This window comes from Amblyraja radiata, chromosome 8 (assembly GCF_010909765.2).
Source record: "Amblyraja radiata isolate CabotCenter1 chromosome 8, sAmbRad1.1.pri, whole genome shotgun sequence".
NCBI classification, from domain to species: domain Eukaryota; kingdom Metazoa; phylum Chordata; class Chondrichthyes; order Rajiformes; family Rajidae; genus Amblyraja; species Amblyraja radiata.
In genome coordinates, this window is record NC_045963.1 from 33416118 (window position 1) to 33439498 (window position 23381).

Genomic DNA, 23381 nt, shown 5'->3' on the forward strand with positions numbered 1-23381 from the left:
GAGAGGCTATCCCAGTCCTTGGAATGGGGTTATGTTTAAGAAGGAACTGCAGATGCTGGAAAATCGAAGGTAGACAAAAATGCTGGAGAAACTCAGTGGGTGAGGCAGCATCTATGGAGCGAAGGAAATAGGCAAAGTTTCGAGCCGAAACCCTTCTTCAGACTGAGAAGCGGAGGGGATAGTAAGGACTACCTGAAATTAGAGACGTTAATGTTCATACTGCTGGGGTGCAAACTACCCAAGCGAAATATGAGGTGCTGCTCCTCCAATCTCGAAATATGAGGTGGTCCTCACTCTGGCCATGGAGGAGGCCCAGGACAGAAAGGTCGGATTCGGAATGGGAGGGGGAGTTGAAGTGCTGAGCCACCGGGAGATCAGGTTGGATATTACGAACTGAGCGGAGGTGTTCGGCAAAGCGATTGCCAAGCCTATGCTTGGTCTCACCAATGTAGAGCAGCTGACATCTAGCGCAGCGGATGCAATAGATGAGGTTGGAGGAGGTGCAGGTGAACCTCTGCCGCACCTGGAAAGACTGCTTGGGTCCTTGAATGGAGTCAAGGGGCAGGTAAAGCGACAAGTGTAACATTTCTTGCAGTTGCAAGGGAAAGTGCCAGGAGAGGGGGTAGTACGGGTGGGAAGGGACGAATTGACCAGGGAGTTACGGAGGGAGCGGTCTCTGCGGAAAGCAGACAGGGGAGGAGATGGTAAGATGTGGCGAGTGGTGGGGTCACGTTGGAGGTGACGAAAATGACGGAGGATTATTTGTTGTACGTGACGGCTGGTAGGGTGGAAGGTGAGGACAAGGGGGACTCTGCCCTTGTTACGAGTGGGTGGATGGGGAGAGAGAGTAGAATCACGGGGTATAGAAGAGACCCTGGTGAGAGCCTCATCTATGGCAGAAGAGGGGAACCCCCGTTCCCTGAAGAATGAGGACATCTCCGAAGCCCTTGAAAGGGGTGTTGTGTCTTCAAAATGTTAACTGTGCAAAGAGTTGCTAAGTGGTCTGAATCTGGTACATTTTGAGCTGGGTGTCTAGAGGGAGGGCTGTGTAGATGTGGGCATGCCATTTAAAGAGTATGAACATCCTAGACATGATGTAATCTCAGGTTTGCACGTACTGATGCCTGAACAGTACACATGGCCTATGTTCAGCACGACAGGCTGAGAGCCATGTTGGCTGAGCAGTGAACACTGCTAACTATGCAGAGAGGGAAGGTCAGAGGCAATGACTCCCTTGTGTTGATAGGGTAAGAGGAGAAAGGGATAAGTCCAGTGTTCAGAGGGAGCCACAGTGAGAGCTGTAATGTGTTAAATCATGTGTAAGGATAAGAAGATGGGAAGCATTAAGGAAAAAAATAAATAGGGATTGCTAATTTTGAGTTTATGATCTGGGGACAATTTTTAAAAACATAATTGCAATTATTCCAAAAGTTAATAGGATATTGATCTATATGTTAAGCCTTAGATTATAATTGGTGTTGAGTAATGTATGTGTTTATTCATGGATATATATAATTGAACTTCATGATGTGAGGTTCATTATAAACAAAGGGTGCTGTAGAAGCCATTTATTACGTTTATTGGTGTCAGGGGCACATACTGTTGAGCTGTTAAGTCTAGTTTATTTTGTAGTGGTATTTTGGCGAAGATTATAACAGTAAGTTTGTGTTCAACCAGATTTATAGCTGTTCACCATGTATATATGTATTTTATAAATAATGAACGACCTATATAATTTTACACTGCATGCAAATAGTTGATTGATAGCATTGACAATATATGTAGATAACTATTGCTACCTTTATAACAATAACAATATATTGCTCTGTATATATTATGCAGGACAAATGATCCTATTCGAAAAGTAGCTGTTCCCTTGCCTGACTTTGGTTATTGTGGGAAGGCGGCGCGACTTTCGTCAGCAGCGGCCTCTGCAGTCCGTCTGCGTTTTTATTATTTTATGTCTATGTTTTTATGTAGTTTTTGTTATTTTTTGTTGGGGTATGTGTGTGGGTTGGGGTAACTTTTAAATCTCTCCCTGCACGGGAGACCCGACCTTTTCTTTGTCGGGTCTCCGTTGTCGTTGGGGCTGCAACGAGGAGCGGCCTCCAACAGGAAGACCGGGGGCTGTGGTGCCGACTACTCACCTCACCGTCGCGGAGCTGGCCGAGTCCAGAGCGGGTGGAGCTGTGGTGGACGCTGCTGCGACCCGACCCCCGGAGATTCGGTGGCTGCAACTGCGGGTTTGGCGGACAGTGACACCGGGAGCCCGCGGGTCCCTGGAGGGAGACTGCTTTTCAGGGCTCCCGCAACGGCGACTTCTCCCGCCCGAGTTGCGGGGTTGAAGAGCTCCTGGAGCGGGGCCTTACACCATCGTCCCGCGCGGCTTGGAATGGCCGCGGGTCTCTGCGAGCGCACGCCGGGGGCTCTAACACCAAGACCCGGTGTGCGACCTTGCATCACCCGGCGTGGCTTTAATGGCCGCGGGACAATCGCCATCGCCCACCGGGGGCTTTGACTTTGACTCTGACATCGGGGGGGAGAGTGCAGTGGAGAGATAAGTTTTTTTGGCCTTCCATCACAGCAATGTGATGGATGTTTATGTAAATTATGTTGTGTCTTGGGTCTATTTGTTTTTAATGTATGGCTGCAGAAACGACATTTCGTTTGGACCTCAAGGGGTCCAAATGACAATAAATTGAATTGTATTGTATTGTATTGTATTGCATGTTGTACTTTGTCAAACTACAATCACACCTGCTAACAGTTCATCTACACACTAATTATTTATTGTAATTAATTTGTAGATTAATTATCAGCTACTTTGCTCTTATCCTTCTCCAAGAGTGAATCAACTGAGAAATACATTTGGTGTAATTACATCCATTCTCAAAGAAAAAAATATCACTTACACTCGGTTTCTGTTAAAGGCATGCAGAATTCTCCACTTTGTACATCAGAAATGGAGGTGAGAACAATTACTGTAAAAGCTACCCCGAACATACTGCTGTTTCTGTCTTCCAACTAGCCAGCTTTGCTTAGTTTAGTTACAGCCAAGCTCATTATCAATATTCATTCAGAGTTTTGGCTGCAATTTGATCCTCTGCTTTGTACGTTTACTGTTCTTGCAGCATTTGACAGTTGCTTGCCTGGCTACAAGAGTAGCACAGATCTGTCACTGAAATGAAATGCAATAGCCAACACTCAATCACACGCTGTGTTATCCAGCCAGGCTCTCCTCACCGAAGCTGGATTGGTTGAACATTATATACTCCAATCTGGTTACCATTTTCAAAAGTGGTAGAGCACAGATATCAACCGCATCCAATGGCATTCACAGTCAATCTTTAAAACAGTGGACACATCTCATTAGTGTTAACAAAAATACATTATAAAGTTCAGTGTTTTTTTAGTAGACAAAAAGGTGCCAGCATGCACATAACAGTTCACAGTTGACTGCTGTACATTAATATAGTTTTTACCTTTATAGAGGTGCCGGTACGCTGTACCAACACGTACTGTCACAAAAAAAGCGCTGATAATGTTACAATTTCATTTGAAGTGAAAAGACAGGATCATCAGTTTCTTGAAGTCTTCGTATAATAATTTGTAATTTAACGTTAGCATATTTACATTGCTTCACAGAACTGTTTCCAGTGAAGCAGCTTCATAATATTAAAAAGGAGATTGATGGACTGGTGCTAATTGAGCAGGATTAAAAAAAAAGAAGGAATTGCAAATTCTGAGCGACTCACATTTGTAGATTTTGTTTTTTTCAATAGACGAGCGTTCTCTTTTAACTTGAAATTTCACAGACTGAAAGCCATCTGGCAGGGCTGTGGTAGAAATTGGAGTCATATTCACACATCAGTGGAACTACCTTTTGAGTAATGCATCTGCCTGGCTTGTGTAATCTCATCAAAAATAGACTCTGCTGTGATTGACAACCATCTTGTTATGTGTTGCTGAGATGAATAATTTGTCAGTCCCTGAGTGACAAAACAGCCCATGCGCAAAGACATAAGAGGATTGGTAAAGACCTGTCTCAAGTTTCATTTTAGCCTTGCATGCCTCAGCCTGAGTCCCTCTTGCCCTGTGTGTGGAAGATGACACCGGCTCGATTTCACTTTGTTGATTGACTGTTGAATGGACTTAGTCAAATAGCTTCATCATTGGGAGAGTCCTGGACAAACTTAGCACCCCCATCAGAAACATAAGTATTTTTGTTCAGGAATTATTCAATAAAGAAATGAAAAAAAATGTTCCCTGTTGCGGTCTAATTTTTTTTTTGTTTTCACCGTGGTCTTTATCCGGATGGAAGGTGAAATGTTCGCATTCTGCTAAAAGCTGAGAAGTTTTCACAATGAGAATACGAAAAAAGATTTTGTTATTGTGTAAATTCTAACATCTTGTTATGTGTTGAAATGGGCAGCACGGTGATGGCTCTAAATCTTTAATTCTTTGGAGTTAAAGCTGGTGAACAAGTTCCCCACTCCCGTGCATCACTCCCCATGTGCTGACATTCTGATGTCTTCTTTGACTGTCAGGTTAGATGTCTGGTGGACCCCGGGGCCTTTGACCTAGGTTGGAGTCGTGGGTTGGTTAGAGAATCAGATTGCAAGGCATTCTTTCACACTTCTAAGCACTTGACTCAAGAGGAGAATTGACACCTGTCTGTGAACTGCTTTTTATCTGAGAGATGGAAGCCGCTACATAATGGCATAGATTTTGACAATAAATACCGGCTGTCCTGGCATTTAGTTACCGGCTGATATCCACCAGCAATTCCGTGGCGGTGTTATGCCACATAAATAAGCAGCAGTGATGGATCTTGTTGAGATTCCCCAACTCATATACTGTACTTGGGAATGCTCTCAGTTCCTTCACCAGATTACAATCAGTGCAGGAGCCACATGCCTATTACGTTCAATAGCAAGTCTCAGGAAGGGTTCTGACCCAAAGCACCACCTGCGCCTTTTCTCCAGAGATGCTGCCTGACCCGCTGAGTTATTCCAGCAATTTGTGTCTATCTTAAGTTCAATAGCAATTGTATTCTGTGTGTTAGAGGTAAATGAAAACAAGGTTACCTCTTTTAATCATTTAGACTTTAGAGATAGAAACATAGATCTTAAACACAGATATTAATGATCTGGATGAGGGAATTGAAAGCAATATCTCCAAGTTTGCGGATGACACTAAGCTGGGGGGCAGTGTTAGCTGTGAGGAGGATGCTAGGAGACTGCAAGGTGACTTGGATAGGCTGGGTGAGTGGGCAAATGTTTGGCAGATGCAGTATAATGTGGATAAATGTGAGGTTATCCATTTTGGTGGCAAAAACAGGAAAGCAGACTATTATCTAAATGGTGGCCGACTAGGAAAAGGGGAGATGCAGCGAGACCTGGGTGTCATGGTACACCAGTCATTGAAAGTAGGCATGCAGGTGCAGCAGGCAGTGAAGAAAGCGAATGGTATGTTAGCTTTCATAGCAAAAGGATTTGAGTATAGGAGCAGGGAGGTTCTACTGCAGTTGTACAGGGTCTTGGTGAGACCACACCTGGAGTATTGCGTACAGTTTTGGTCTCCAAATCTGAGGAAGGACATTATTGCCCTAGAGGGAGTGCAGAGAAGGTTCACCAGACTGATTCCTGGGGTGTCAGGACTGTCTTATGAAGAAAGACTGGATAGACTTGGTTTATACTCTCTAGAATTTAGGAGATTGAGAGGGGATCTTATAGAAACTTATAAAATTCTTAAGGGGTTGGACAGGCTAGATGCAGGAAGATTGCTCCCGATGTTGGGGAAGTCCAGGACAAGGGGTCACAGCTTAAGGATAAGGGGGAGATCTTTTAAAACCGAGATGAGAAGAACTTTTTTCACACAGAGAGTGGTGAATCTCTGGTACTCTCTGCCACAGAGGGTAGTCGAGGCCAGTTCATTGGCTATATTTAAGAGGGAGTTAGATGTGGCCCTTGTGGCTAAGGGGATCAGAGGGTATGGAGAGAAGGCAGGTATGGGATACTGAGTTGGATGATCAGCCATGATCATATTGAATGGCGGTGCAGGCTCGAAGGGCTGAATGACCTACTCCTGCACCTAATTTCTATGTTTCTATTTTTCTATGCTGGCTCGAAGGGCCGAATGGCCTACTCTTGCACTTATTTTCTATGTTTCTATGGCAAACTAGCCAAAGATCCAGAGCAGACAAGTACTCCAGGTGTGGTCTCACCAATATAAATAAAGCCCAACCTCCCGATTTTCTTATTAAATTTCCCGAGAAATAAACAGGATCATTCCATTAGCTCTCCTAATTATTTGTTATATTTGCATACAAGACTTCTGTGACTCATGCACTAGAATGCCCACATTTCTCTCCTCAGAGCTGTCCTTTCACTTGGAATAATATGTCATTTTTAATGCTTTCTTGTCAATAGAGACAATTTAACATTTTCCTCTGTAAGGCTCCATGTCCGAGATCTTTGCTCGTCTATTTAACCTATTCTTTGTAGCCTTCTTATGGACTCTCCATAATTTTTCTACACGTCTTTGTCTCTTCGCAAACTTAGCATTACCTTTGATGCCTTTATTCAAGTATGTTTGACTAAAGGCATATTTGTACAACCTTAAATTGTACAAGGTTGACTTCCCAGCAGTGGTGCCTGTAACATCCAGCAACCCTGCATCATATTCTTAATACTTATGATAACCAAAAAAAAATCAATCTATGTTTTTAAATTATCTATCATTGCTTGGAAAGAGTTCTTAATTTCTTACATCCTTTGTAAGCCAAATTACATTCTAACTTCAATCATGAAAAGCCTAATTCTAACGTTTAGACATCATCATCTTCCGTTTAGAAATGCAGCATGGAAACAGAATCCACGCTGACCATCGATGACCTATTCACACTCGTTCTATGTTATCCTACTTTCTCTTCAACTGCCTACATGTTTTGGAGATTTGTTTTTGTTTTACGGAATCCAATCAACTTATAAACCTGCACGTGTTTGGGATGTGGGAGGATACAGGAGCATCCAGAGGAAACCTACGTGGTCACAGTGAGAATGTATAAACTCCACACAGACAGCACCTAAGATCAGGATTGAACCTGGGTCTCTAGCAATGTGAAGCAGCAGCTCTAGCAGCTTCGTCACTGTCTTAGACCCAACAATCAGCCCAGTTTCTCTGTATTGATCTTATCTGTTTTCCCTGATTTTTGCAAATCTTCTATAAAATCAATTTCTCTTCACAATGTAACAGAGATCCAATTGCTCCACTGATAGATTCACCGCCTGGCCCCAGGTAGTCAAGATGGGAGGAATTACATCAAAGACTCTCACCCTGAGCACAGGATCCCCCCTGGGTTGCGTCCTCAGCCCCCTACTGTACTCCCTGTATGCACATGACTGTGCGGCTAGGTTCATCTCCAACTCTATAATCAAGTTTGCTGTGGTGGTGGACCTGATCTCCGATAACGATGAGAAGGCCTACCGGGAGGAGGTGGCTGATCTGGCACTCTGGTATCAGGACAACTGCCTCCTCTTGAATGTCAAAAAAACTAAGGAGCTGGTCGTGGACTTTAGGAAGGCACAACATCTGAGGACATACACGCCACTGAAGATAAATGGGGATACTGTGGATAGGGTGAGCTGCTTTAAATACCTGGGAGTCCACATCACTGAGGATCTGACATGGACAACACACGCTACCACACTGGTGAGTAAGGCAAGGCAGCGCCTTTACCACTTCAGGCAGCTGAGGAAATTCAGAGTATCTCTGAGGATCCTCCAGTGCTTATACTCAGCAGCTGTAGAAAACATCTTGTCCGGAAACATCACAATCTGGTTTGGGAACTGCCCGGGACAAGACGGCTCTGCAGAGAGTAGTGCGTTCGGCCGAACGCACTATGGGAACTACACTCGCCCCTCTGCAGGAACTATACATCAGAAGGTGCAGATCCAGAGCCAGCAACATTATGGGGGACCCCTTCAACCCTCCAGCAACGGACTGTTCCGGCTGATACGGTCAGGCAAATGCCTCCACTGTCATGCTGTGAAAACAGAGAGGATGAGAGTTTCTTCCCAGAGGCCATTAGGACTGTAAACTCTTATCTCACCAGGGACTAACATATTGTACCAAACTACTGTTGTGTTGTGTCTTTTTAAAATTGCTGGGGGGTTTTCTCACCAGTATGTAATTACTGATTCTATTCTATTCTGTTTTGTAGTTTTTTGCACATTCTGCAGGCATTGCCACTTTCCATTTCACTGCACATCTCGTATGCGTATGTGACAAATAAACTTAACTTGACGACTTGATAATATGTCCTAAAGTGTGGTACTTATAATTGTTCACATCAGCAAGGTTCATAAATTCATTAGTTATAGGAACAGAATTTGGCTCTTAGCCCCATCAGGTCTACTCCGCCATTCAATCTATCTTTCCCTCTCAACCCCAATCTCCTACCTTCTCCCCATAACCCCTGACACTCACACTAATCAAGAATCTATCAATCGCCGCCTTAAAAATATCCATCGACTTGGCCTCCACAGCCATCTGTGGCAATGAATTCCACAGATTCACCACCCTCTGACTGAAGAAATATCCTCCTCATCTCCTTTCTAAAGGTACGTCCTTTCATTATGAGGCTATGGCCTCTGGTCCTGGACTCTCCCACTAGTCAAAACATCCTCTCCACATCCACTCTATCCAGGCCTTTCACTATTCGGCAATAGAACTGCAGGAGCACAAATAGGTAATTGTTGCGTAGAACTGCAGCGTACCCTCTATTCCCTTGAATCCAGTCCCCTAGATATAACAAGAAGCATTCCAGTAACATTTTTTGGTTATTCTCCATATACGTCAATGACCTTTTCTTAATAAATGCACATGGCCGCCAAGTTTCTTAGGATCTCTAATGCTTCGAGCATTTTATATTGAGGAAGTGCTCCTTTTTTTCCGCTTTAGATCAAAATTATTAAGGTAATAGTTGCCTTCCTTGAAATGCAATTAGCACAGTTTTGTCCATTCACTTAAATCTGTTGGTGCCTTGTTGGACTTTAATGCTTCCATCCACACTGCTTAGGCGTACACCTATTTATGTGACACCAATAAATTTGTATCCATGGCTTTCCTTTCCATGATTTAAAACATTTACAGACTTAATGAATGGTTACAACTCCAACAACAATCTTTATGTTGTATTATCATCATGCTGTGTAAGTGCATTTACTTTCTTAATACACTCTGTATATTCCTTCTTTACACTCTACAGTTCTGAGCTTGCCCAGTATTTTGGGAATGCCAAGAAAGAAAACATTGTTTTGCATTGTGCACAGCCAAGAGTTGGTATAATTAATCACAGATACCAGTTAAAATGTAGTAATTTACTCTGCCGATTAGGATGAAGGTCCTGGAATGCAGTTGTTAGTTTGAACATTCTGTATGTGCGTGTCACCTAAAATGGACTTTTACTGTTAATTTTTGATCGAGTAAAGAGGATTTCTTGCAGCTGTATCTGTAAATGAGCTACCCTGTTGTTTAATTCTGCAGCTGCTGAGGATACAATAAATTCTCACACCTAATCTCATTAAACCAAGAGCAATTGAAAAGCAGAACACAAGAACACACAAGAACAGGAGAAAATAGGAGCAGGAGTATGCCACCAAGCCCCTCAAGTCTACCCCTGCTATTCAGTATGTTCATAATCTGTGTTGGCCTCATCTCCATTTTGGGGTCAGTTTCACACAACCCTCAATTCGTCTATCTTTCTAATATTTAACTATCACCACCTTAAATATGAATGAGGATCTGGCCTTCGTCACTCTCGGGGGCAGAGATTTCCAGAGATTCACTGGCCTCTGAAAGAAGAAAGTTGATGCTCCTCGATGCATGCTGCCTCAGCAAAGCCACCAGCATAATCACGGACGCGTCTCACCCCAGTCACCCTCTTCTCCCTTCTCTCATCAGGCAAGAGGTATAGAATTGTGAAAATGCACACCTCCAGATTCAGGGACAGTTTCTTCCCAGCTGTTATCAGTCAACAGAACCATCCTACCAACAACTTGAGTGTGGTCCTGATCTACTATCTACATTTTTGGAAACACTCGGACTATCTTTAAACAGACTTTACTGGACTTTATCTTGCACTAAATGTTATACCTGTTATCATGTATCTGTACACCGTGGAAGGCTTGATTGTAACCATGTATAGTCTTTCCACTGATTGGATAGCACGCAACAAAAAGCTTTTCACTGTGCACATGCCAATAAACTAAATTAACATGAACTAAACCAAATTGTTTTGTAATTATGTTCCTCGTACATGACTCCCCCACTGGTGAAAATATCTCAACATCTATTCTGTCAAGCTAAGCAATAACACCCTCAACATTTATGAGCTCAAAAGAATGCAGATGCTGGAATGTGGAACAAAAAGCATAAAATGTGAAGAGCAATGAAGTGAGAAGTTGATTTAACATTGTGAGAATCCAGAAATCAGAGGTGCAAAGGGACTTGGGAGTGAGTGCTGGTGCAGGATCCCCAAAAAATTAATCTGAAAGTCGAATCAGTAGTAAAGAATGCAAACTCAATGCTAGCATTTATTTCAAGAGGGCTTGTATAAAAAACCAGGGATGTAATGTTGAGGCTCTACAAGGCGCTGGTAAGCCCGCATTTGGAATGATGTGGGGCAATTTTGGGCACCATATCTGAGGAAGGATATGCTGGCTCTGGAGAGGGTCCAGAGGAGGTTTACAAGAATGATCCCAGAAATGAGTAGGTCAACCTATGATGAGCGTTTGTCGGCGCTGGGCTTGTACTCACTGGAGTTTAGAAGGGTGAGGGGGGACCACATTGAAACATACAGAATAGTACAAGGCTTGGATAGAGTGGATGTGGAGAGGATGTTTCCACTAATGGGAGAGTCTAGGAGTAGAGATCATAGCCTCAGAATTAAAGGACCTTCTTTTAGGAAGGAGATGAGGAGAAATGTATTTAGTCAGAGGGTGGTGAATCTATGGAATTCTTTGCCACAGAAAGCTGTGGAGGCAGTCAGTAGATATTTTTAAGGCAGAGAAAGATAGATTCTTGATTAGTACAGGTGTCAGATGTTATGGGGAGAAGGCAGGAGAATGGGGTTAGGAGGAAGAGATAGATCAGCCACGATTGAATGACGGAGTAGACTTGATGGGCCGAATGGCCTAATTCTGCTCCTATTCCTTATGACCTTATTGTGCACGCCATTGAAGTGGGGCACTAAAATGGGAACACATCATGAGAACAACATCTTCTCATAATAATGTAACGCACTGCAAGACCTTCACAAGATTCTCTACAAACTCACAATTGCACCTACCTCTGATCTTGTGTAATAAGGTAATGGCACTGTTATTTTAACGTACCTGATGGAATACATCTAGAATATTGTAGTTACTCACAAGGATGACCAAGGGGTCACAGACACTAAGCAATTGCTCACTGAAAGTCAAGGTCCCCAGGAATATATTGTTTAGCTATTTAGAGATACAGCGTGGAAACAGGCCCTTCGCCCCATCCAGTCCAAGCCTTTGGTATGTGGGAGGAAACCGGATCACCAGGAGAAAACCCACGCGGTCACAAGAGAATGTGCGAACTCCATACAGACAGAACCCATAGTCCGGGTCTCGAGCTCTGTAAGGCAGTAACTCTACCATTTTGCCACTGTGCCGCCCCTTATTTAAGCACTAAAACAATAAATGTACAGCCACAATGTCAAACCTACAATAATCAATACAAAAACCATGTTTTAGTTTAGTTCAGTTCAGTTTAGTTTAGTTTAGATTAGTTTAGTTGAGTGACACAGCATGGAAACAAGCCCTTCGGCCCATCGAGTCCGCACCGACCATCAATCACCCATTCACACGAGTTTTATGTTATCCCACTTTCTCATCCACTCCCTACACATTAGGGGCAATTTACAGAGGTCAATTAACCTACATTCCCGAGTGTATTTGTGATGCTGTTGGTAGGAAGCCCATGCAGTCACAGGTAAATCGTGCATGCAGTCACAGGGAAAACAGCACCCAAGGTCAGATTCGAACCCCGATTGCTGCTACTACGAGGCTACTACTCCTCCAGTTACGCCACTATGCTGCCCCAAGTCAGATAACAGTGGGAAGAAGTTTTTCTTATGTCTGGACATCTGAGCTTTCATGCTCCTGTGACTTCACCCGAGGGTGGCAGGCATCCCCAACAATACCTCTAGCCTCCCTGATGCAAGGCACTGTGAAGACAGAGGATGGAAGCAAGTGATGAGCTAGTGATGAACTGGGTTGTTTTCACCTCTCACTACAGAGCAGCAGGACAAGAACAGTGGAGTTGCCGTATCAGGTTGAGATACATCCCATCAGAATGTTTTTATAGTACATCTGTGGAAGTTCAGCAGAATCCTATGGATATGCCAAATCTTCTCAGATGCCTAAGAAAGTAACTAGGCTGATGCACTTTCTGATCACCACATCAATGTGAAGAACCAGGTTAGTTTGCTGGTTTTATGTAAGAAAGACCCTTTCTTCAGAAGAATCTCAACACGAAACGTCACCCATTCTTTCCCGCCAGAGATGCTGCCTGTCCCTCTGAGTTACTCCAGCATTTTGTGAGATAGATAGATAGATAGATAGATAGATAGATAGATAGATAGATAGATAGATAGATAGATAGATAGATAGATAGATAGATAGATAGATAGATAGATAGATAGATAGATAGATATAAAAAATAATTAATTTTAATTAAGACATGGAGGTATTATATTATTATGATGTATTATATTATTGATGTTTTTGCTTTGAGGGACATTACATTTCTTCTTAAGACCTGAAGCAGGCAAATATCCTTGGCGTGACAGCAAAGAAAGATGCCATTGTTTACAATATGTTCAGCATTGTCTCTGTATAATTAATCACAGATACAAGGTTCTAATTCACTGCAGCTTACACAATTCACTGGTCAAATCCTTTCAGAAGCACTTTTGTCTTTTTTCACTGCTATATGTTTGATGCTCAGTCAATCTTGTAATAATTAGATACCTGCCTTAAAAGGTAACTAAAGCATAAACATCCTCCCTGCCATGATGATAGTCACCTCTGCAATGGACTCTACTTTACAAATCCATGTTGCTTCTCTGACCAACTAAAACATTCAACATATTCACTCAATCTGTTCACAAGTCATTTAGTAAGTTCGCAACAATGGATGCAAACTATATTTCCATGATCAAAAAGAATGAGATGGACAACTTTGCTAGTTAAAGAAACAGTTACTCAATGATAGATCTTTGGAATATTATAGCCGAAGAAGGGTCTCGACCCAAAACATCACCTATTCCTTTTCTTCAGAGATGCTGTCTGACCCACTGAGTTACTCCAGCTTTATATGTCTGGCTAGGACATCTACAATGTTCTTGCCTGCATCCTTTGAAACAATCTTAAGGAATTAACCAATCATTTCCAAAGATTTTCTGTTTCTTACTTACATTGGTCCCTTTATTGTTTTATTTTGCTTAGATTACTTTTGATGAGACCATGTCCCTGAATCAATAGTAGTTTTATTTAATGGTCCTGGATTTATCTTACTCTATAGACAATAGACAATAGACAATAGGTGCAGGAGTAGGCCATTCGGCCCTTCGAGCCAACACTGCCATTCAATGTGATCATGGTTGATCATCCACAATCAGTACCAAGTTCCTGCCTTCTCCCCATAACCCCAGACTCCGCTGTCTTTAAGAGCCCTATCAAGCTCTCTCTTGAAAGTATCCAGAGAACCGACCTCCACCACCATCTGAGGCAGAGAATTCCACAGACTCACAACACTCTGTGTGGAAAAAGTCAATATTGACAAAAAAATAACCATTCAAAATGCCTGATAATTTTTTATTTCCATTTATAATAGCATAAATGTTCATATTTAAGAAGTCCACAGTCATTCTGATTACAGGTCTTTGTACTTTGAAACTAACAGAACCAAACTCTGTGACGCTATATTTTAGGACTGCTGTTACTCTATATAGGTATGTTGCAAAGCCTACCTGAAGCGTCGCTGAAAATCTGCCGCTGCGGGTGTGCGCGATTTTGGCGCCGTTTAGAGGGGGGCGGGTTTAAAACGCGATTTTCTCTAGGCTGTTCAAATCGAAGATGTTCAGCCTAGTTAATTATTAACGAAAAATCGCTGGAAGACCCCGTCGCAAAAGCTATTATTAGTTTTAAAGGCCTCGTAAAATAGTTATAGTAGTTTAAAAATCAATCTCTAAACCCGCGACCGCCAGCAACCACAGGGTCTCATAAAGCAAACAACTGAAGGTATGCTGTATATTTTTACATTAAAAAGGGCTTCTAAAGATCCCTTTATACAAAGTTTAATATTGCGAGCAGCTCATTTTGGGCCCATTATATCCCGCAGTATTTTTCTGGGCATTTGAGGCACAAATCTACCGCAATGTGAACGTTCTAAACCAGCGCGTTCACAGGAACCCACTGGAAAGCTGATTTAAATGGGCATTTATTTACAGCAATTGAACACTAAATTCCTTCCATTTGGTCTATAAATTAATGTAAATGAGATTTAAAAATCATGTTTTATTGTGAATTATTTGTGAATATTATTTGGACATTTAGGCTATTTAAAAATGTTAATCATTTATTAAGAAATGGATAGATGTTTAGATCTAGTAATTGAAGTCTGAAATTAGCTACAATTAGGTAACTAACTAATTATATGCTTTAATTTCAGGTCATCCAAGTAAGATTATTTTATATTTGTTTCAGAATGCTTCAATCTATGATAACTGAAAATTTCATTCAGTTCTCTTAATTTTTAAGAAAGTTATGGGCTTTTGACTGTTCACGATCACAGCTTTTTTGTTATGTCCATAGAAAATCAATAGTGAACAAGATGCTCATTTCCCAGTATGAAAATGGCCATAACTTTTTAAATACTTGAGATATGAAAGTGAATTAGGTGTCAAATTAAACTTATTTTTATGCTTTATCTGATGGGATAAATTGCAGACTTGATTTTTAAAATCTCAAAATTTTGTAACATTGCTACTCTATAGGGTCTGACCCACTTACGCGACCTTTACAGGCGACTGCCGGCACCCGTGATAGGTCGCCGAAATTTTCAACATGTTAAAAATTCAGTGGCGACCAGAAAGGCGCTACGACTCTTTGGAGACCTCTCACTACCATAGACCTCTCACGACCATTCAGGCTGTATGGTCGTGAGAGGTCTCCTATGGTCCTGAGAGGTCTCCAAAGAGTCGTAGCGTCTTTCCGGTCGCCGCTGAATTTTCAACATGTTGAAAATGTCGGCGACCTATCACGGGTGCAGGCAGTCGCCTGTAACGGTCGCGTAAGTGGGACTGGTCCTTAATGCATCTTACTATTCGTGACTGGGGATGATGTTCCAGCTGTCGATGTGATATGATGCTCCCTGCAAAATTATGTCCCATGTGGTGTGAAACACTGCAGTGCAATCATGTTGCATCTTATGTGATGAATTGCTGTCCCCTGTGGTGATATGTGTGTTTTATTTCATTGTCTTTAGCATTATACTTTTTTCCCCTCAAATGCTTTCAACCAGGAGCATTTAAATAGGTGGCATTTTGGATGTCTTTTGATCTCAAACCCAAAGGGGTGGTCTATTGCTCCCTAGAGATTAAACAAGAGAAACAACCAGATCATGGGGATTGTAATTTATTGAAACCAAGCTTTTAAATGCTAAATAACTCATCAAGGGACACAAGAGTTATGGTGAAATAAGCATCTTGATTTTTGCTTAAAATTAAAGCAATTGGATCCCTTTCATCATCCTGAACCATATTTATTACCTTTTAATTCTTCAGGCTCCTTAAATGTGAATCATCTGTCTCAAATTGGAAATTCCAGGGTATTTAGTTGAAAAAGAACGCATTCTGTTAATGGGTAACTGAGATGCTTCAGGGTTTTATATCAGTAAAGAAGTAGTCGAACCAGCTGTTACAGTGAACAGAATATGCTGTGTGGAAGCAGTGGATTCAGGATTCCACTTAACAAATTCCCAACCTAGCTGCCCTGCTGCGAGGAAATGCCAAGTGGAAATCAGGTGCTTTCCGGAGGAGAGGTTGAGATGCGAGTGGGTAGGAAGTAGGGAAGGAAACCCCCTCTGGCCAAAGTCACACATCCTGACATTTGGATGCACAAAGACCTGGCTGCTTCATCTGCCCCTTCAGACCCAGTCCGTGACCCAGAGGACTAGGTAAGCATAAATAGCTTCCCTTTCAGTAGGGCCGAGGGTTACTTTTTAGATATCATTAAGATCAGTACAAAAAAACGACACAAACTTAAATATCCCTTTATTAATTTTTTTCAGCAAAATTCCTTTCACCATCATTTGACAAGATAAATCTACTGGCATTAATACAAAATCCTGCATGCCATTATGTGGTACCTATTTTGTTGATGACCGGAGCTAATCTGAAGTTGCTGAGTGATGTTAATAGTTCAATTCATCCTTTCAGTGAATTAGTTACAAAGCTGATTTTGTTTTGTATTAAAAAAAAGCTTTAACCACATTACAAATGTGTGATGTAGCATTAATATTATAGAACTATCTTTTGTATCCAACTTTAAATACAGGTAAATTAATGCAGGCAATATAAACAATGAATTTGGAGCATTCAACAGACCAGATTTCATTTTCAGTTCACTATTACATCGATTTTTTTATTTCTTATCCAATCGCTGGTACATATCAATTATGAATGCCCCTGAGGAACAGAATTGTAACTGCAATAGTCCTCTCTGGGCCTGCTCTTCCTGGAATCCCTCAATAGATGCCCCTAAGTTGATGGAAAAGTTTAATCTAACATAAGCAATCACATAAAGTATATGAGGTGATTCCTTTCAGTGAAATATAAAGGATGGTGCAACAACTGGGTTGAGGGTGGCTTGGGGCATTAAACTTCACAGTTCAGTCAAGCATGCGGAAGGCCCCTGTTACGTATAGAGTGATCAAATCCAGATGTTGGCGAGCAGTGACCTCCTTGACCATGACTTAGCTACATATTGAATGGCAGACAGCTGGTCAGTAGTGGGGTGAAACCATGTTATACCAGTGGGGTGTAAATTTATATACAATTTACAGAAAGTGACTGACATTGAACAAACAATGGCTTAAGTGATGAATCTGAAGTATTACCATTTGCACTGGGTTTTATCTGTAGCGGAGAATGTTTCCAAGATGAAAAATGTAAGAATCCGAAGAATAGTAACAAAGATATATATATAGTTTTCTTTAGATGTACATCTTATATTTATGTCAGGTTCTCCATTGTTCTGAACAAAATACTAGAAATGGGACTTGTTTTTCCTTCTTCCTGTGAGATCAAATTTCTTTTAAAGCCATCAGCTGAGCACAGTATTAGTCAGGGTTGATCAATGGCAGGAAACCAGGGATCATGTGTTAATAAATCAGAAATAGATACCACAGTTGAGCAGAAATATGTCACTAAACCGATAATAAGGGCAAGTTATTTGACAAGATTTTTGATTTACTTCAACAGGAAGCTCTGCAATAAACAAGTTTTTTTTAAAGACTAGGAGGATGCAGATCTCTCGGCCATGGCAACCATGTGCTTGTGTGAAAACAGACTATGTTAAATTGAATCAGAAATTCCCGTGCAGCCGACAGGACAGCATTTTCTTTTACTTCCTATTCTCCCATTCCTCAATCTATCACCTAATTAAGAACAGTAAGGGATCATCTTCACTGGATTAACCTTAACTAAATTGTATTCATTCAACATGTGCCCTTTTGATTATCTGGACCTTGTGCTGCTGCCTTGCGGTAAACTTTGTCTTTGTCAACACAACCCTATGGAGTTAATTAATTTCAGATGAGTAGAAAGAGATGGTTAAATTAAACATTCTACAATATTATTGGTAGGTTTTATTTTTTACGTTATTAATAAATCTTCTAAAACCATATTCTGGAAGCACACAAAATATTCATTTTGTTTCCAACCATCTTGTTTCATTGTAAATATTTAGACTTGAAATCCTGCTGATTATGCATCGTTAGTGAAGAAAAGTTTAATCTCTTAAAATTTTCCTAATCTAATCCTAATTTATGGTTGTCTGATTTTGACTGTGAATTTGCCTTCAGCTTTCAATATCATGTCACAATTTAACAATTGAAACCAGTGTGTGTGTGTGTGTGTGTGTGTGTAATTTAGTGCAAGCAGAGTGTCCAAACACTGTCTGACAAATTCCATAAACAAAAAGATCTAAACCACTTTTCAAGAACATCATTTCAATGCACCAGGATCATGTCAGAAAAGGTTTTGTTATTCTTTTTTCCAGTAGCCGAAGCCTTTGACTGTGTGGTAGAATTCACTTTGTCTTGCTCATTAATGCGATGTGAATAAGTTGAGGCAGTTGCAATTACATCAGTAGAAGTGAAAGTATTACATTATAGAAATATAAAATTTGATAGCAATAATACCTATAGTTTCTCCTATCCTCCTTCAATCTCCATCACATCTCAAAACAGTGGAATTGTTTTACCGTTCTTTCATCTACGCAATTTCCTTGCCTTTTGTTTCTTAGGGGATCGTTCTGTTATAGCTGGAACATTTCAATGCTTTTGTTTAATCAATCGGTAGCTTAAGAGATGTCAAAGAGGAAAACTCTATATGGATGACTGAAAGTCTGATTTTACTTGAGAGTTGTTGAAATAAAACAGGTTTCTAATGAGTGTAAGAAGACTGAGATTTAGATGGCAATTAGGTTGTGGTTTAATTATGGGTCACTGTGTAAGGTTTGGATCTATATTCATTTAACAAACGAGCAGGACTGGGAATGTGAGTTTCAGAGGGGGAAAAAAAAACAAATGATGCACCATTGTAAATAATCCTTTAAAAAAAATTTTTGATGGGGTATGCTGAAGTCCTAACTCTAATTAAAGGTATGTTCTCTCAGTGTCTATTTTATTTTTCAGTTAAAATAAACATCATGGAGCTCTGTGGCTTGAATAAACTGGCCGATGGACCTATGTGTACAGATTCATTTCAAGCATAACTAACATTGATTCAAGTAATGGTTCCTCCATTCAATGGAGTGTTTGAATCCGACAAAGGCTTTTTGACTACAACATAATCTCTGTTTCTCTTTCCACATATGCTACCTGCTTTGCTGAGTGTATCCAGCATTTTTTTATTATTTTGGATTACCAGCATCCGCAGTTCTTTGATTGTCATTCAAATATATTTAATGTTTTTTCCATCGTATCGTATCATAGGGTGTTCAGAACATTATGAATAGAACCAATAATAGCTATTTAGCCCCATGAGCCAGCGCTGCCATTTAAGAAGATTGCCATTAATTTGATAGTTGACTTGAACTCCACTGCCTATCCGACGCCCTTAATCATTCTCAATACAGTCCTAAATTCTAATTATCTCAACTTAGAATATATTTAAATTCTTTAGGTCTCTGTGATATCAAATTCCAAAGAATCACAATCTTTGCGTTCGGTGCTTGGCCCATTGCTGTTTATCATCTACATCACAGTCACGATGGCGCAGCAGTAGAGCTGCTGCCCTATAGCGAATGCAGCACTGGAGACCCAGGTTCAATCCCGACTACAGGTGCTGCCTGTACGGAGTTGGTATGTTCTCCCCGTGACCTGCCTGGGTTTTCTCCGAGATCTTCGGTTTCCTCCCACACTCCAAAGACGTACAGGTTTGTAGGTTAATTGACTTGGTAAATGTAAAAATTGTCCCTAGTGGGTGTAGGATAGTGTTAATGTGCGGGGATCACTGGTGGGCGCGGACCTGGTAGGCCTAAGGGCCTGTTTCCGCGTTGTATCCCTAAACTAAACTAAAAAAATCAATCATGATTAGCAAGTTTGCAGATGACACAAAAGTGGGTGATATTGTAGATAGTGAAGATGGTTGTAAAAAATTGCAGCTGGATCTTGATCAGATGAGCAGGTGGACTGAGGATTGGTTGATGAATTTTAATACAGAGTTATGTGAGGTGTTGCATTTTGAAAAATCTAACATAGGCAGGGCCTACACAGTGAACTGTTGGGCCCTGGGGAGTACAGTAGAGCAGAGGGATCTAGGAGTGTAGGTACATAGTTCCTTGAATATGGCATCACAGGAAGGTTGACAAAAAGTCTTTTGGCACATTGGCCTTCATCAGTCAGAGTATTGAGTATAGAATTTGGGAGGTCATGCTGCAGATAGACAAGACGTTGGTGAGGCCACTTTTGGAGTTTTTGTTCAGTTTTGGTCACTATGTTATAGGAAAGATGTTGTCAAGCTGGAAAAGGTGTAGAGAAGATTTATGAGTTTGCCAGGACTCGGGGGCCTGAGCTACAGGGAGAGGTTCAACAGGCTAGGACATTATTCCTTGGAGCGCAGGAGGATGAGGGGTGATCTTCTGAGAGGAATAGATCGGGTAAACACAAAGTTTAAAGATTTTTAAAGATTAACTATTAACATTTTCACTCAAAGGGTAGTGGGTGTGTGGAAGGAGCTGACATATGAGGTAGTTGAGGCAGGTGCCATTGCAATATTTACAAAACATTTAAACAGGTACATGGATAGGATAGGTTTACTGGGATATGGGCCAAATGCAGGCAGGTGGAACCAGTGTAGATGGGGCATATTGGTCAGCGTGGGCAGATTGTGCCGAAGAGCCTGTATCCACGCTGTACGACGACTAACTCTATGACTTCAGGAAGAAAATTCTTCCTCATTTCAGACATAACTGGCTGACCTTTTCACCCTAAGTTTATTGATCTCCCCGAGATCTAGATTTTCTCACCCACTTCGAAGCAATGGCCATGAAAGCACACGCCTCTACTTCCTTAGCTTCGGTGGTTCGGCATGTCTCCAACAACTCTCTCCAACTTCTACAGATGTGCTAAAGAAAGGATTTTATGGGGATGCTTCACAGCATGGTTTGAGAACACCAAGACCACAAGGAATTGCAGAAAATTGGGACACAGCCCAGATCATCACACAAACCAATCTCTCTTCCATTGACTCCTTCTACACTTCAGGCTGCCTTCAGGCAAGAGGTACAGATGTATGAAAACGCACACCTCCAGATTCAGGGACAGTTTCTTTCCAGCTGTTATCAGGCAACTGAACCATCCTATCACCAACTAGAGAGCAGTCCTAACCTCCCATCTACCTCACTGGAGACCTTTGAACTATCTTTAATCAGATTTTATTGGACTTTATATTGCACTAAATGTTATACCTTTTATCCTGTATCTGTGCCCTGTGGACGGCTTGATTGTAACCATGTATAGTCTTTCCACAGACTGGATAGCCGACAACAAAAAAAGCTTTTCAATGTATCTCGGCACATGTGACAATAATAAATGAAACTAAAATTAAACTAAACTAAAAATGGCATATCAGTGGAGCTGACCCCTCAGGAAGACAATAGAAACAGATACTGATAATTAATTCAAATACAAATAAGATTCCGTTCAGAAAATCATATTTTGTAATATGGTATACATACACAGAGTTGCTTGTATAATAACTATTGTTTACTGGGGGAAAGAGTTGAATTTGAAGCTGTGGGTCCAAAAGTTTTCTATCACTCTGGTTTGCCTCACCGAATATCTGGGGCTGATTGATCAAGATTGATTGCTGCAATTAGTGACCAACTTCACCATTGTATCATATGAGATGAAAGAAGATTAATTCAATGTACCATGGTTCAATGTGCCATGGTCTTTTATCATCCAGTATTTTCTCAGTTTCTATGCAGAGAATGACGTTATAAGCTAGGGAGGCACAGTGATGCAGCTGGTAGAGCTGCAGCTCACAATGCCATAGATCCAGGTTCGATCCTGTCCTCTGGAGTTTGACCGTTCTCCCTGTGACTGTATGGGTTTCTTCCGGGTGCTCTGGTTTCCTCCAACATGCAGATTTGTAGATTAATTTCCCCCTATAAATTGCCTTAGTGTGTAGGAAGTGGATGAGAAAGTGGGATAACATAGAACTAGTAAAAACAGGTGATTGATGGTTATCACGGACTCGGTGGAATGAAGGGCCTGTTTCCATGCTGTATCTCTGAATTCCGAACTAGAAGGGAGAGATTGTTCCTGCCAACATGACCCAACACTCATGCACCTTTCGAGCAGGTTTCGAGAAGAAAGTCCTATTTATGTTTTTACTTCCATATGGCCATGAAGGCCAAAATTAGCTTCTCTTTTGCACCACAGCAAAGTTTAAATATCTCAACCCAAAACATCAGTCATCAGGCTTAAAACAGTTTGTCTATCTTCAGGTCAGCGATGGGGATGTTTGCCATTGATTGCCCAATTATCAATTACATTCACAACTCCTCAGCAAATGAATCAGCTTCTACCTACATGAAGCAAGATGTAGAAAAAGCCTTCTACACAAATACAACCAAGGTTATAGCGTAAGATCAGAATCTTCTGATACAACATCATTTACTGGAAACATTAACTCTGTTCCTTCCTGCACATATGCAGTCTGTCCTACTTAATATCCAATACTTTATGTTTTATTTCAGAAACTGGGTATCCTGAACCTTCTGATACCCCAATTGAATTTGAATTTGAATTTGATTCCTTTATTGTCAATGTCTCTCCACCATCAGGCACAAGTCAGGCATAAGACACTATGGAATATTTTTTATTAACCTGGATGTGTTCAGCTCCTTCAACACTCAAAGATGTCACATTAACTTGGATAGGGAATGTAAACTGGATTTGGGACATCAAGAGCCATTGAGTGAAGTTATCATCTTTTAGAGAATGACTGAATACACAAAAACATAGAAACACAGAAAATAGGTGCAGGAATAGGCCTTTCGGCTCTTCAATATGATCATGGCTGATCATCCAAAATCGGTACCTCGTTCCTGCTTTCTTCCCATATCCCTTGATTCCATTAGCCCTAAGTGCTATATCTTACTCTTGTGGTGCGTGGGTCTCAAAAGGAAGCACGAAGTCCAGTGTTTTGAGAGGCACCTTTAATTATGTTCCTCCCGGTTGTAGGGAAGACCAAACAAGAGAAAGATGGCACCCAAACCCCTGGCTTTAAACCCTCTGGCTAAGGGCCGCCTCCAGACTGAACCACTCCCGTGCCGAGGGGTTCGACAGTATGATGGCACGACCCTTGGGAGCCGCCACAAGACCCCCCCCCCCCCCAGAATCAGAGGCACGAAACGCACCGGCGGGCGCACGACCCGGCTGGCCCGCGTGCGGAAGTCAGCCGATCGTGGGGCTGGCGGAGGCATAGGTGGAGGGACAGGTCGAGGGAATGGTCGAGGGACCGGCGGGAGGACAGGTGGAGTGACAGGCGG

At 41.6% G+C, this 23381-nt stretch overlaps 1 long non-coding RNA gene across 4 annotated transcripts in view; it reads right to left on the reverse strand.

Annotated features, from left to right (window-relative positions):
* LOC116976042 overlaps positions 1 to 23381 on the reverse strand; it is a 62617-nt gene that overhangs the window by 21923 nt on the left and 17313 nt on the right. For 2 of the 4 annotated variants that reach the window (XR_004412859.1, XR_004412855.1), the window contains exon 1: positions 3756 to 3959. The exons of 1 other annotated variant lie outside the window; for it this stretch is intronic. This is a non-coding gene — a long non-coding RNA (uncharacterized LOC116976042). Of the gene's footprint in view, positions 1 to 2912; positions 3167 to 3755; positions 3960 to 23381 lie in introns of those variants that run through there. One more of the 4 variants, XR_004412856.1, reaches the window with a different exon arrangement.